The 12,678-nt window shown below is 40.9% G+C and overlaps 1 protein-coding gene across 1 annotated transcript in view; it reads right to left on the minus strand.

The window, feature by feature from the left end:
• The window catches only part of LOC146717704 (protein diaphanous homolog 1-like), a 41,668-nt gene that overhangs the window by 10,271 nt on the left and 18,719 nt on the right, over positions 1-12,678 (minus strand). The gene's annotated exons all lie outside the window — the stretch shown is intronic.

The raw sequence follows: 12,678 nt of genomic DNA on the forward strand, positions 1-12,678 counted from the left end.
GCTCCTGTTTTCTCAGCTGGGAGGATGGAAATGAGACAGCGGGGAGACAGGAATTGAGAAGGGAAAGACAGACTGAGGGAAAGAGAAGGCTGACATTAGGCTGCTACAGACACAGGGTTAATTGCTTTGTAAGCCAGTGAAAGAGAAGAGTGAAAATATGAGGACTGCATCAAGTCAAAGGTCGCAGACAACATAAAATAAGAAAGTGCAGTTTGGTTTTAATTTCCCCAATAGAATGGAACAATGTGTGTGTTATTTTTTTAGGAGATCAAAAGCTTCCATCTGGTGTAAAGTGGTTTAAGGGCATCCTCTCCCCCCACCTTGTTTCTACACACTCTAATACCCACACACACACATACACACACTAAAAACACACATACAACACTCTAGCATAACCCCAATCCCTTTTAACAACCATACACCCCATGAGCAGTCCTCCACCCCGCTCCCTATGCAGCTACCACGCCCCCAGCACAGTGCAGAGGATCTAATCCATTGCCTCCACCAGCTGCGGTTGTCATGGTAACAGAAAATTCCAGATTTCCATGATGAAGGCTGGAACAGAGAGGAAACCAGAAAATAAAATGTTCAAGGATTCAACAAAGAACGCCAGTTTACTCTTTGTTGTTTTCGCGGGCGTGTGTGCGTGTGCATTTGACACAGCTGCATGTGAAGGATGTTGTGTAGCATGTATTAGATTTTAGACATACCAGAACATTAACCGAGGAGGTTAAGTGTGTGTGTGGGAGAGAGGTGGGTCTGAAAGGTCGGACACGCTGTGAATGCGCAGCTCCTCCAGACATGCAGACATTGACACAGAGGCATGTCGACAACTCAGCACCATGGCGACAGGTGTTGCTGCGGAAATGGTGCAGCTGCTGCATGGATATTTCAGGCTAATAAGCGTGCATCATCAAGCAAGTCTCTACTTTCCCCCTCTCTCCCCACTGCACCGCTGTGTCCCCTAAACTGCCCCTGTGACTGATCCCCTTTCCAGTAGAGTCATGCAGTATTGTTTAGAAAATACGTCCAATTAGGAGAGAATCTCGAGGTCTTCAGGGAGCATACACATCAACAAATTCATTACACGTGCTGACATAGCTTGCATAAAAAACACACAAAAAATAACTTGCTCAGTTCTTGAATTGCTGTTGGTATTAACAAGGTGTGAAACCAGATGGTTTCTGTCTAAAACTAACTGGGACACAAACCATGTGTCAAATTCACCCACTAATATCAAGCACCGGCTATCAGGTTGAATGCTTTCCCTTCTGGAAATCCCACAAGCATCTCCAGAATGAGTAGAAATGCAGCCACAGTCTTTAGACAGAAAGCCTACAATACATACACACAAACACACAGAAATTATGAGAATGTAGCATATTTGTGAAACCCCAGGGAAAAGCAAACTGGGCATCAACACTTGAAATCATCAACTGGGATCATGGGAATGTTTTAAGAGCCATATCTCACATTCTGACCGTCATCTAAATGTCACCAGTGTTGGTGGGACGCTCTGCTGCACGCCACGACCTCTGGGACAGGTGTTAAACCCATCAGCAGAGGAGGAAGCTGGGAACTTACTCTGGAAACATGGGAAATCAATTCAAATACAAGACATACCAGAGGTTCTAAGTGATCACTGTACCAGATAAAAATGTAGAAAAAAAGCCAAGCACATTCCTACAGAGGAAAAGTGCATTATCTGTTATAAAGATATATCAAAGGTGCCAGGAGAACCTCATAAAGGGAGATAAGAGCTAAAAGCCAGTGAAAATATTTGTTCTCTTGTCTTTGCTTTCTGATGCAGTGCAGTCAGACTGTGCACAATTAAACTTCCCCAAAATGGTTCACTGCCTCATTTAGAAATTTGCAGGAGTTGTGACTAGTTTGTTTGCATGGAGGCGTGTGTGCATCAACAGCAGGCAGAAAACAAACCTCTGAGAGGATTAATTAGAAAATACTGCAGGATGTTCTGGGAAACTAAGAGGAAGAAGACAGAGAAGGGGGGGCAAGTTCCAGTGCCCTAATTTACTGCTCTCATGATACGTCACTACCATCCCTCTCCCTCCCTTCCCCAGTCTCTTTGTTCTCTCCCCCGATCATATTCTCCACATTTTTAGCAACACACAAACCTAATTCATTTGGTCAAATTCTTTCAATGTTTCCCCATTATTTTTATCTCTATCATTGTCACTACATCCATTTTCGTTCTTTCTTTATTGCTAAAGCCAGATAACCAGACTCTCTGCCCTAGATAAAAATTGAGGTCTGTCAGTCTGCCTTTGTGACCCCGCCTGACGTCCATCCATCTATTCATCCATCCACTGCTTCCCTCCACTCCTCTTTCCATTTGAGAGGGTAGTGGAAGTCCACAGAGTTCAGTTTGTGTCACTCGTCTGTCGGTGTCCATAAAGCTCAAATATTCATGCGCCCGTTCCGCGCCATGCAACAACAGATGATGTCGGAGTGCGAAAGACTCTCAGTTTCCATGGCAACCTCCAACATCCATTCCCCTCCTCCCCCTCCCCTCTGCATCCCCCTCCTCTCTCAACTCAGTTGGGTGGTAGCGAGGGATGGCGGCGGGGATGATTACCTCTCTGAGACCATGCAGCAAAAGGGGGGGGGGGGGGGGGCATTACAGGGAGTAGTTCGCTAGGATGTGAGGGATGGAAGAGAAGGGAGGAGAGAGGAAAAAGTACAAATAATTAATGCGGATTTTTAAAAAGTGGAAGCCAGGAAGAAAAAGAAGAGGTCTGACGGGTGTGGATTGGATGACAAAAACAAACATCTGTCTGCTGATGACCAAGATAAATCTTTATGTTCTCTTTCACTCTATGCATTCCCTCTTTGTCCTTTCTCTGCACTCCCACCCATAAAGATGCAGAACAGCACACAGACTGTAAGCAGCTTACTATAATACAGCTCCATAAAGGCTCCCAATACTTCTCCTTTACCCCCTACCCTGCCTGCCTACTTCCCTGACTGCAAAATGAAAGGTAATGCAGCATACTGCCCCCTATGCTTCAAAATCAAGCTTGTCTGGACCTTTGTGTTCTACAGAACACATTTGGAGTAGTTGCTGAATGGAGCACTTGATCCACCCTATCCTCTTCATTATTAGTAAAGCTGTGCCTCATATCGTCTGCACTGTAACCGTCCACCAATCTCAGCTTAGCTGTTTACAGGCCTGATATTTTCCTTCTCATCACCCCTGCACTGGTCTTTATCCTATGCCTGACTGAGCATCATCCGCATTGTTTACTGCCCCCTGTTTAAGATATCATTCCTTTCCAGCTGCAGCCATTTGTCCACATCTGTGTTCTCTCCCTCTGTGTGGGTCATTGTTTGCCATGGTTGCTTTTGTCTTTGTTTTCTTTGTCCCTCCCTTTACTCTTGTGATGCTACTCCAGCTCTCACTTTAAAATGAGAACAATCCCTTGTAGGCACAAAGAAAAAATAAACTTTCTTAAAACCCATGTTTTAAGAAAGGGGGAACTGTTGGAAATACACGGCAAAGGAGTGTATACATGGGGATGATGAAACAAGCAAAAGAAGAGAGGAGAAGAGGCATGAGACACGTGAAAGGGAAAACATTGAGGTAGAGCAGTGAGAGGTCAGGACGGCACATAAGACACCCAAGAAATGGGGGGGCTTAAGGAAAATCGGGTATGGATACTGATTTTTGCCAGCAGGAAGTTAAAGTAACCACGGTAACCAGTCAAAGAAGTGATGTCATTGTATCTAATAGGTGCTTTGCATGGAGGTGGGATTTTCTGGGGGGGGAGAATGAGTGTCTTCACCCTCAGCAGTTTGTTACATATTAAGAAAGAAAGGTGCTGAGGTGACTGGAAACATCTTCTTCAACAGCTGATTTTTCTTTTATTTGCATAACCTTTTTGGTCTATGATGTGATTGTTTCACCACTAAAGTAAAAGAATAACTTGTGTGTCTGATCTGGTTGGACCTTGCTCAGAAATAAAAGCACATACAATTATTTTTCCAGGTGAACATCAAAAAATACACTGTCAACTTCAAATACAATATAAAGCATCACTCCAGAGATTTGTCTGTAAATAAAGATCAGTATGTATCATCTGGACTAAGAACAGTAGTGCGAGTGTGAGACCGTTTAACCTGTAAATGTCACTGCAGATGTAGGATTGTCATCCTCTGAGCTGTAGGACACACACATGGGCACACACTCACATGGGCACACACATATAAACATAAAAGAGATGTATGAGCAACAAACACACTTATGTACCACACCCACAGACGTACTGCCCCCAGAGGAAATCAGAGTGCTGCAGGATCAGCTAATGTAGGTCAGCTGACTGACAGCTTACCTACATCACACCAATGTGTATGGACATATAGGGGGCAGGAGGGAGTGGTGAGCATGCATGTGTGCGCACACAGAATAAAACATATTACTGGTCCAGAGATTCTGAGGGGTTCCACATGGATACAAATATTCTTTCAACTGCAGTCATCTTTTACTGCAGCCGACTTCTCATGTGAAGGTCTGGGATATCTTATCTTAACCCAACCAAAGAATTACACCAACACAAACCAAAAAAGAGAAGACCAGGATTTACGGATCTTGAGTAGCATCCACTACAGAATAAATACTACTCACCCACCATAAACATCCAGTAGGATCCACAGAACACCTCCAGTATTTCAACATCGCATATCTTCTATTTGGTATATCTGTGGTGCTATTAATATACGTGACTACATTAAATACTAATGATAAACACTGTTGGGGAAAAAAAATCAACATCAAAAATAAACAACAAAAAGAATAACTATGACAAGTGTCTAAAAAATAAACAATCATAGAAAAATTAATTTAAATTAACCCAGTCAAGGAAATCCAGGATTTTAGTACCTGTTTAAGTACCTGTTTGTTCTACACTGGGGCACACGGTTTCGTGCCTTATTTATCACCCAGTTTTCCCAGAGAGAACACATCTCTGCCTGGCCCCCATAAGAAGCACAGGTGTTAACAGTGCTGCTGAAGGAGTTTCAGCAACAAAACAAATGTCCCTACCATCAGCAGTTTTTACCAAATATATAAGAGGAATTTGTGAAAGTATAGCCACTGCCTATGTGCATGTGAGAGGGAAAATTTAAAAAAAAAAACGAGGCGGTAGAGTGAACACTATGGCCAGTGCATGTGGTTGTATAAGATTGGTGCTTATTAATATTCTGTTTGCATCATCTTTTCACACTGCCTACAAAGCAGACGTCTCTCTCTCTCTCTCTCTCTCTCTCTCTCTCTGTGCCCCCCCCTCCCCCCTTTAAATCTGGGGTGGAAAGACATCCACACAGACATCATGATCTGGAGGGATGAACCATGCGCTGGATTTCAAGCACAAAATTAAATGAAAATTGTGGATTGCATGTGATGTTACTGCTAGTTATCATGGCAGAAAAAGTTTGCTTCTGTGCTATTACTAAAGATAATAAGAGGAAGGACGCAATGGATGGTAAGCAAGAAAAGTGAAGAACGATAAGAAGCCAACAATCCGACAATGAGAACAGTTGTTCTCTCTGGGTAACGCCTCAGGCTAGGGACTGCTTAGCAACCATCTGGACACCACCAGTTTTGAGGGAAACATGTATTTCCCAACCAGTTGATGAGGGTTCTACACCAAAACCCTTCTTGTGATGCCAACTACTCTGAAAATACTCACCTCTCCGAGCTGTTGAAACTGGGAAAAGTGGGTAGTTGGTAGATAGTTTGCTAATGTTTGTAGCCAAGCCAGCATCCAGTGGTTGTCAGAGGGTCACTGATCAGTGTCTAGGCCTGCGTGAATGTGGCTCCAGCAATCACTCGCCTTTCAGGGCATACACATCTTTCCTCTCACGACCAGTGGTTACCAAGTGGTCTCTAGGTCTGTGTGACAGAGGCCTAAAATATGAGCAGATATCAAAACCTTTCTCTATCAACAGCAAAGAAGCCAGTTTCAGACAACGCATTCTTTACAGAAGCCCCATCTGCTTCATAATGGGATTTAATGCTTAGGTTGTCTCCATTTGGACAATGTCTTAAGGTCGGAAATAGAGCGGCACACACAAACGCCAAAGTCAAACACAGTCATGCTGACAGTTCTTTTAGCAGAAACATCACATTGTTTTAGCGCAAAGCATCACTTTCAGATGAACATGAAAAAAAAAAACAAGCAAATTCACTTGTATCTTATCTTCAAATGGACAGAGAGAAACAAAGGAATGGGATGTAGAAAGCTAAATGGGCGGGGGCGACTGAATATTCACATTGTTTGAAAGGCATGGACATTGAAGGAAAGAGAAACAACAGACACAACAGAAAAAAAGGGACTCCAGTTTCGACACAGATTTCATTTGCTTCAGGGTGACTACAGGAGGTGTGATGATGGAGATGTCACTCAGCGGTGTGATGGCACAGCCAATCGGTTGACACTCCCTTGCCCATGTTAATTGTCTGCTAATTGTGTGTCACATGGAGAGTGTTATACAAGTAGCCGAGAAATTCGATCAAGTGGATATCATTAAGACATGATAGCTGAAGCAGGGAGGCCGAATGAAGCAGACAGCAGCTACATGCACAGATGTGTATTTATGCACCGGGTTGTAGGCAAATGCAAAATAATGCAAATAGGCACTTTTACTCCATATTCAAATATGTACTATAACCTCACACATTCGCATGCCATCATTCAAAAACACCAGGGAAGCCCTTTTTGTTTTTTTTGCGTTTCACCAGTCACTCAAACTGTTTCTATGGAGTTTAAATGCCACAGTAGTGTGAGCTTCTCTCCTGAAGCAGCAGGAAAATTGAGAAATGGCCAGTCTAAATAACAGTTCTCAGAACTGGAGACAGAGAGAGGGAGCTGTGGAGTGTACAGCCAAGTTAAAGACAAATGAAACACTTATTTCAGAGTCCTGGCATGGTGATGTTAGTAGCAGCCAGAGATATGCAAACACACACACACACACACACATGCAGAAACTTCTAGGTCAGGAGAAGAGAAGGAATGAGGAAGCAGTGGGGGGAGACGATATAGAAAATAAAAGCTAATGTGCTCTCTGAATGTAAATTAATTGTTTTGTTTTCTCCACAGCCGAGGTCACATCTACTCTTCTATGTAACACTCCCTCCCTCCCTCCTCCTACAGCAGGCAGAGGGGTGGCAGATACGCTCAGAGGTTCACTTTGCTACCTGGAGACCGACAGTCTCTGTCGTCCAGCCAATCAGAGGCTGTGAAAAACAGCCTCCCGCTCCTCAATTGGTCCACTGCTTCCGGGAAACCATTCCACTATCAATGGCTGTGTCATTGTGTCGTCTGGCAGTGCTGAAGCCAATTATACTGCCCCCTTTCTTTGTTCAGACCTCTTTTCTCCAGCATAACCCCTTCACGCATATAAGGGCATAGACAGACAGGCACACACACACACACACACACATGCAAATCTCCCCCGACTCCCCAAAATGTCACAACAAGAGCCTGAGGGAGTCTGGGAATCAGGAGGACTTGAATCTCATAACAATTAGACATCACTACAGATCAAATCACAAATAAGCTTATATCAATACACTGGTCTTAACTAGAATAAGTTAACTCTTTAAAAATATGTTCTTAACCTAATAAATAATACAAATATTTTCACTTAAAGTTGAGGTAAATGAATATGTTGTTTTCCTAATGGAAAAATAACACAACAGCTTATAAACACATAGGTGTCCAGTAGCAGCAGTTTTAATTGTTGATTTGATTTCAGTTATGTAAAAATGTTCAGCAGAAAATTTGAGCAGCAGCTTTGTTTGTGAAAATGTCTTGTTGATGCCAGAGGTCAGAAGCAAATGCACAGCCTGCCTTGAGCTGATGGGAAGCCTACAGTAACTAAAATGACCACTTCTTACAACCAAGGTATGCAGAAAAGCATCCATAATGCACAATACCTTTAACCTTGAAGCAGATAACTACACTGTGCGTCTCTCCTGTCAGCTAAGATTTGAAAAATGTTTGCTAGTTTGAGCCACAACTTCTGCTGTGACATTTGGATGGTAGGGTCGGAATTTAGTGTAAACAACATGAAAGCATGGCTCCAAACTGCATTTATAAACAGTTCAGACTGGTGGTTGTGGTGTGATGATGTGGGTGATATTTTCTTGGTACACTTTGGGTCCCTTAATATCAACTGAACACATTTAAACACCACCTGAGAATTGCTGCTGACAATGTCCATCCTCTTATTACCATGGTGGATCAGTCTAATAATAATAATAATAATAATAATGTGTTAGTCCCCGTAGGGAAATTACATTTAATCCATTCATCCAGTGAAGCAGGGTGTGGGGACGGTACCTTGCTGAGGGGTACCTCAAGGTAGCTCCTCATGGCTAAAATGAACAGAATATGGTAGCATGTTTATACAACTATGTGCGATGCATAAACGCAGTCACAAGCATGAGCGCAACAGAGCATAACACACATTCAGACACACCCACAGAAGACGGCAGTTAAAGGCTACATCCACTCTTATCTAGGATGCAAATATGTCAGACTAGAGTCAACAAACATGCGCACACAGTAGGGCCAAAGTCCACAACACACACTAACACACAGCCATGTTGTCTATTCTTAGACGCTCCTACAATGCTGTCATTTTACGCAGCTTTTTAATCGGGCCACCTTTTGCTTTTTTTCGACTCCTAATCACTATGTCTATTTCAGTTTCCCAACTTCTTTCATATGGTCTTCTATACATTCTTCATCTTATTCCTTGTCCAACTCCCCCATGTCTTCCACACGGTATGCTGCTGTGTCCTACTTACTACATAAAGCATCTGTTTGTACAGAGCTTTTCCCCCTCATTGCTTTTAAAAGCCTTATTATCCCCATCGTCTTATTCCAAAAGACTTGAATGCTTTCACTTTGAAATAAAATGGACATCAAGAGAAAAAGGTTCAGTTCATATAAGGACGGAATTTAAAGTAGGTTCATGCTTGTATGCAGGGAAATGTACAGTGCAGAAAAGGGGAGCAAATGAAAGCAATCGCATAAACCACAAATGGTAAAGAGCTTAAAAGTGGTGGTGGTTGGGGGGGATGTATGAACTTGTGAACTCATTGAAAAAAGTCTGTTTTAAAGTTAAGATTAAACATTCAGAGTGCAGTTATCCCCACAGACAAACTACCAAAACGTTACAAACACATGAAGATAGATACTACTGAAAAACAGAGCTACAGGCCTGGTCAGAGTTTGATTAGGATCAGATGTGTTAGAATAGCTGAGCCTAACTCTGTGTTCAAAGAGACAGGAAGTGTGACCAAGACACACACACACACACACACACACACGCGGAAACAAAGAATGGATGCACAGGTTTTTTAAATTCATTTTCTTCTGTTGTGTTGAGTCAGAATTGTTACTGATCTCTGGTCTACATATGTGTGCGTGCACAAAGAATAATCCTAAATTAGATATGAGACTTTCTTTCAAACCATACGACATTATATTATATAACAAACAAACAAAGTGTTATTCAATACACATCATCATTATCAAAAGGAAAAATAAATAAATGTCTGTCAACAAATCACCCATGTCCAAATACAGATACAATTTCTTTATATCATTTTGCAAGTTTACGCAATATAACAGTATCCTTAGCATTAAATAACGTCTCCATCAGTTGTCTTTGCAACTTAAAATGTTCAAATTAATTCAATTAAACAACAACAACTTATTCCTGTTGTCTAAGTTGTTGGTATAATGCCTGTCCTCAACACCAAGTTAAACAATTTGGTGACCAATGCAATCAAGTCTTCAGGACTAGTATTTATATATTAATTGAAAATCAAATCACAGCCACCTGCCTTATTATTCTTTAAATGTTTTATCTGAACTTTGACCTCTTCTTCAGAGAAAAAGTCATTAATAAACTCATTAGGTGAACATGTATTGTCTATAAAATCAGACAAATTAATATCACACTCATTTAGATGTTTAATATGTTCACAGAACCCCTCTATGGTTATTCCATCACAGGTAACTGTAGTAAAACGGTTCCTATTTATTATCCTACAATACCCTTTAGTATCCTTACTTTTGAGTGTAGTTAACAGCATATTAATTTCTTTACTATACTTATGTTTACACCTTCTAATAACTGTCTTATAGCAGGATCTGGAACTTATTAGGTTTCTAACACTTCCTTAAGTCTTTGCCTTAACACAATTCCTTCTTACACTCAATGTTAAACTAATTCTTCTCTTCATAATAGTTACGGTAGCATTTTTCAACATACCAAATCAAACCTCTGCAATTTTATATACATCTTCAAGCTTTGTTACTACTGAATCCATTTTTTCTTGGTTAACAATCATATCCTCAGTTGCATCCAATTAATTTAATGCATTGCTAATTAACCTCTGATGTAGACTATCAAGAAAATCTTTTGTCTAGTCTGGCCCTCATTATTCTTTAAATTTATTTTTTCCTTACTGGCACTTCATTTGTAAGCTCAACACAGATAGGACAATGCTTATAAGATGACAATATATCCAAAAATATCAACTTCAAAATCTACCACATAAGGGAGAAATCAGGATGACATAATTACATAATCAATAACACTGCTATCACTGATGAACGGAAGTTGAGGCCTTCTGGTTACATTATCAGAGTCAGTTAATGAGACGACAGGATGGCAGTGTCAGCTCTGGTTTGTTAAACTGCAGAGACTTTCATTCACAGAGCGCAGGAGAGTTGAATTCTCCAGGTATTTCAACGTGAAATGAATTCCAAAAACAGAACTCATTATATTCTCAAAGTCTCTGTGACACAGCATGCAGCAGATGCTCCAATTAAAATGAAAAGCAAGCTAATTTTGTTCAGATGATGAATGTTTTTTTTTTCCACATCTGGTAGCATTAAAATAAAGATCTACACAATATTAGTACAGTGGTCCCAGGTATTTAACATAAGGCCTCAGAGTTTTGAACTAAACTCCTCCAGTCTCCATATTGAGGTATACTACAGACTAAGGCTCCATTCAACTTTTTACTAGAAAATTTATGGACTAATAAAGTTCATCATCTTTTTTGGAAGGTTGACTTGTACACAAAGAAAGCAATAAAAAAAGAACTGACTTTTCAGATGGATTTAAACGCAAAGACTATAGTATAAGATTTATGCCTTTTTCTTTGTTTTAAATAAAACGCAGATGCTGAGGATTCAACCTGAACAGGCTGTAACCGACGAGGATATCCTGTCAGTGAAATATGAAGGAGAAATGGACGGAAAGAACAGGGAATCAATCAGTCGTGTTACAGGACAAACAGGAAACTACTTCAGCTGTTTTAGCAGGCCTACATCTGAATAGCTTGTATGATACAGATGAATTTTTAAGGCATTCCCCCACACCAGGCCACTCATAGGGGAGGTCATACACGAGGTCATAATTTATAGTTTACCTCCGTGAGTCAGTATTGATGTCCAACAGAAAATGAGATGGAGATACAAGCTGGTGTTCTTCCTCCCAAGGATTTAGAGTCGCCATCTTAGAGGGAAACTCAACTGATGTCGTACATGAAAGTCTGCTTAGAGGTCTTCACATGTCCTTGTCTTGAGGCCATGGAACATCTGACACGACACAGAGTATACCTATCAATGCCAAAACAGTTCTCCCCCATTTGGGCTCCTGTTTATAGACAAACCCCTGTGTAAGTGTGGTATGGAGGAGGCTATGTTTGGAGTAACAGAAATAGTTGGAGATCATGTTTATTCTGTGATTATATTTAATTTAATAAATCCACAGTTTTTCATCAACAACAACAACAACAGAGGAAAGCCAGCAGCTATCGTTTACTGGAGTGGGAGGGGCTAATAGCTATACGGATGCGAGTTGAAGCGGTGGTTGTCCTGTCAGGTGCCCAACTGAAATAGGGTGCACCTTGGTGAAGAGTTGTGTTTTCAGTAACGTTATCCCCACCCCACCCCACACCTTTCTCAACTACTTATTAGTTAATACTGAGATATCCAAATAGACGAAGAATAAAAAGAGAATGTAATGTGCTCTTTTATAGTTACTGTCCCAGGTAAAATTAGCAAACATGAGAGACGTATGGTCTAATACTGTAATGCTTCAGAATAGTATGTTTAATGTGTGCTTTCAAACAGAACCTCATCTATTTGTACCCCTAGAAATCTGGTTTCACTGACCCGTTCAATATCAACCCCATTAATTTATCGTAGTTAATGATAATTTATTTTTATCAAGCCAGATCTTCCATTTAATTATTTTGTAAATGCTGCAAATCATCAGCTGAGCAGAAAATATTTATATGATCAGCAAAAAGTGCCATTTTTAGCACTTGGGAGACATTACACATGTTATTGATGTATAAATTTAGAACCCAACACTGACCCCAGGGTATGATGTCCATACACGAGGAGCAACAATCTAATTTCACAACCTGTCAAACTGTCCATTTTAAACATTGACAAAGATTTCCATCTATCACAGTATCAAGCTTTTCCTCAGTCTTCTCAGGAGAAGTTATTTTTCTTGCCACATGTGGTCCAAAAGTTATAAAAAACTGATTAAAGCTGATAGCCATGCCACCCATATTATATTCATCATGATTATTGTTAATGAATCACTCAGTTGTTTTGTTCA

The sequence above is a fragment of the Copadichromis virginalis genome, linkage group LG2 (assembly GCF_057382275.1).
Source record: "Copadichromis virginalis isolate Kocher_CV1m ecotype Utaka linkage group LG2, C_Virginalis_male_GT1.1, whole genome shotgun sequence".
Classification (NCBI taxonomy): Eukaryota; Metazoa; Chordata; class Actinopteri; order Cichliformes; family Cichlidae; genus Copadichromis; species Copadichromis virginalis.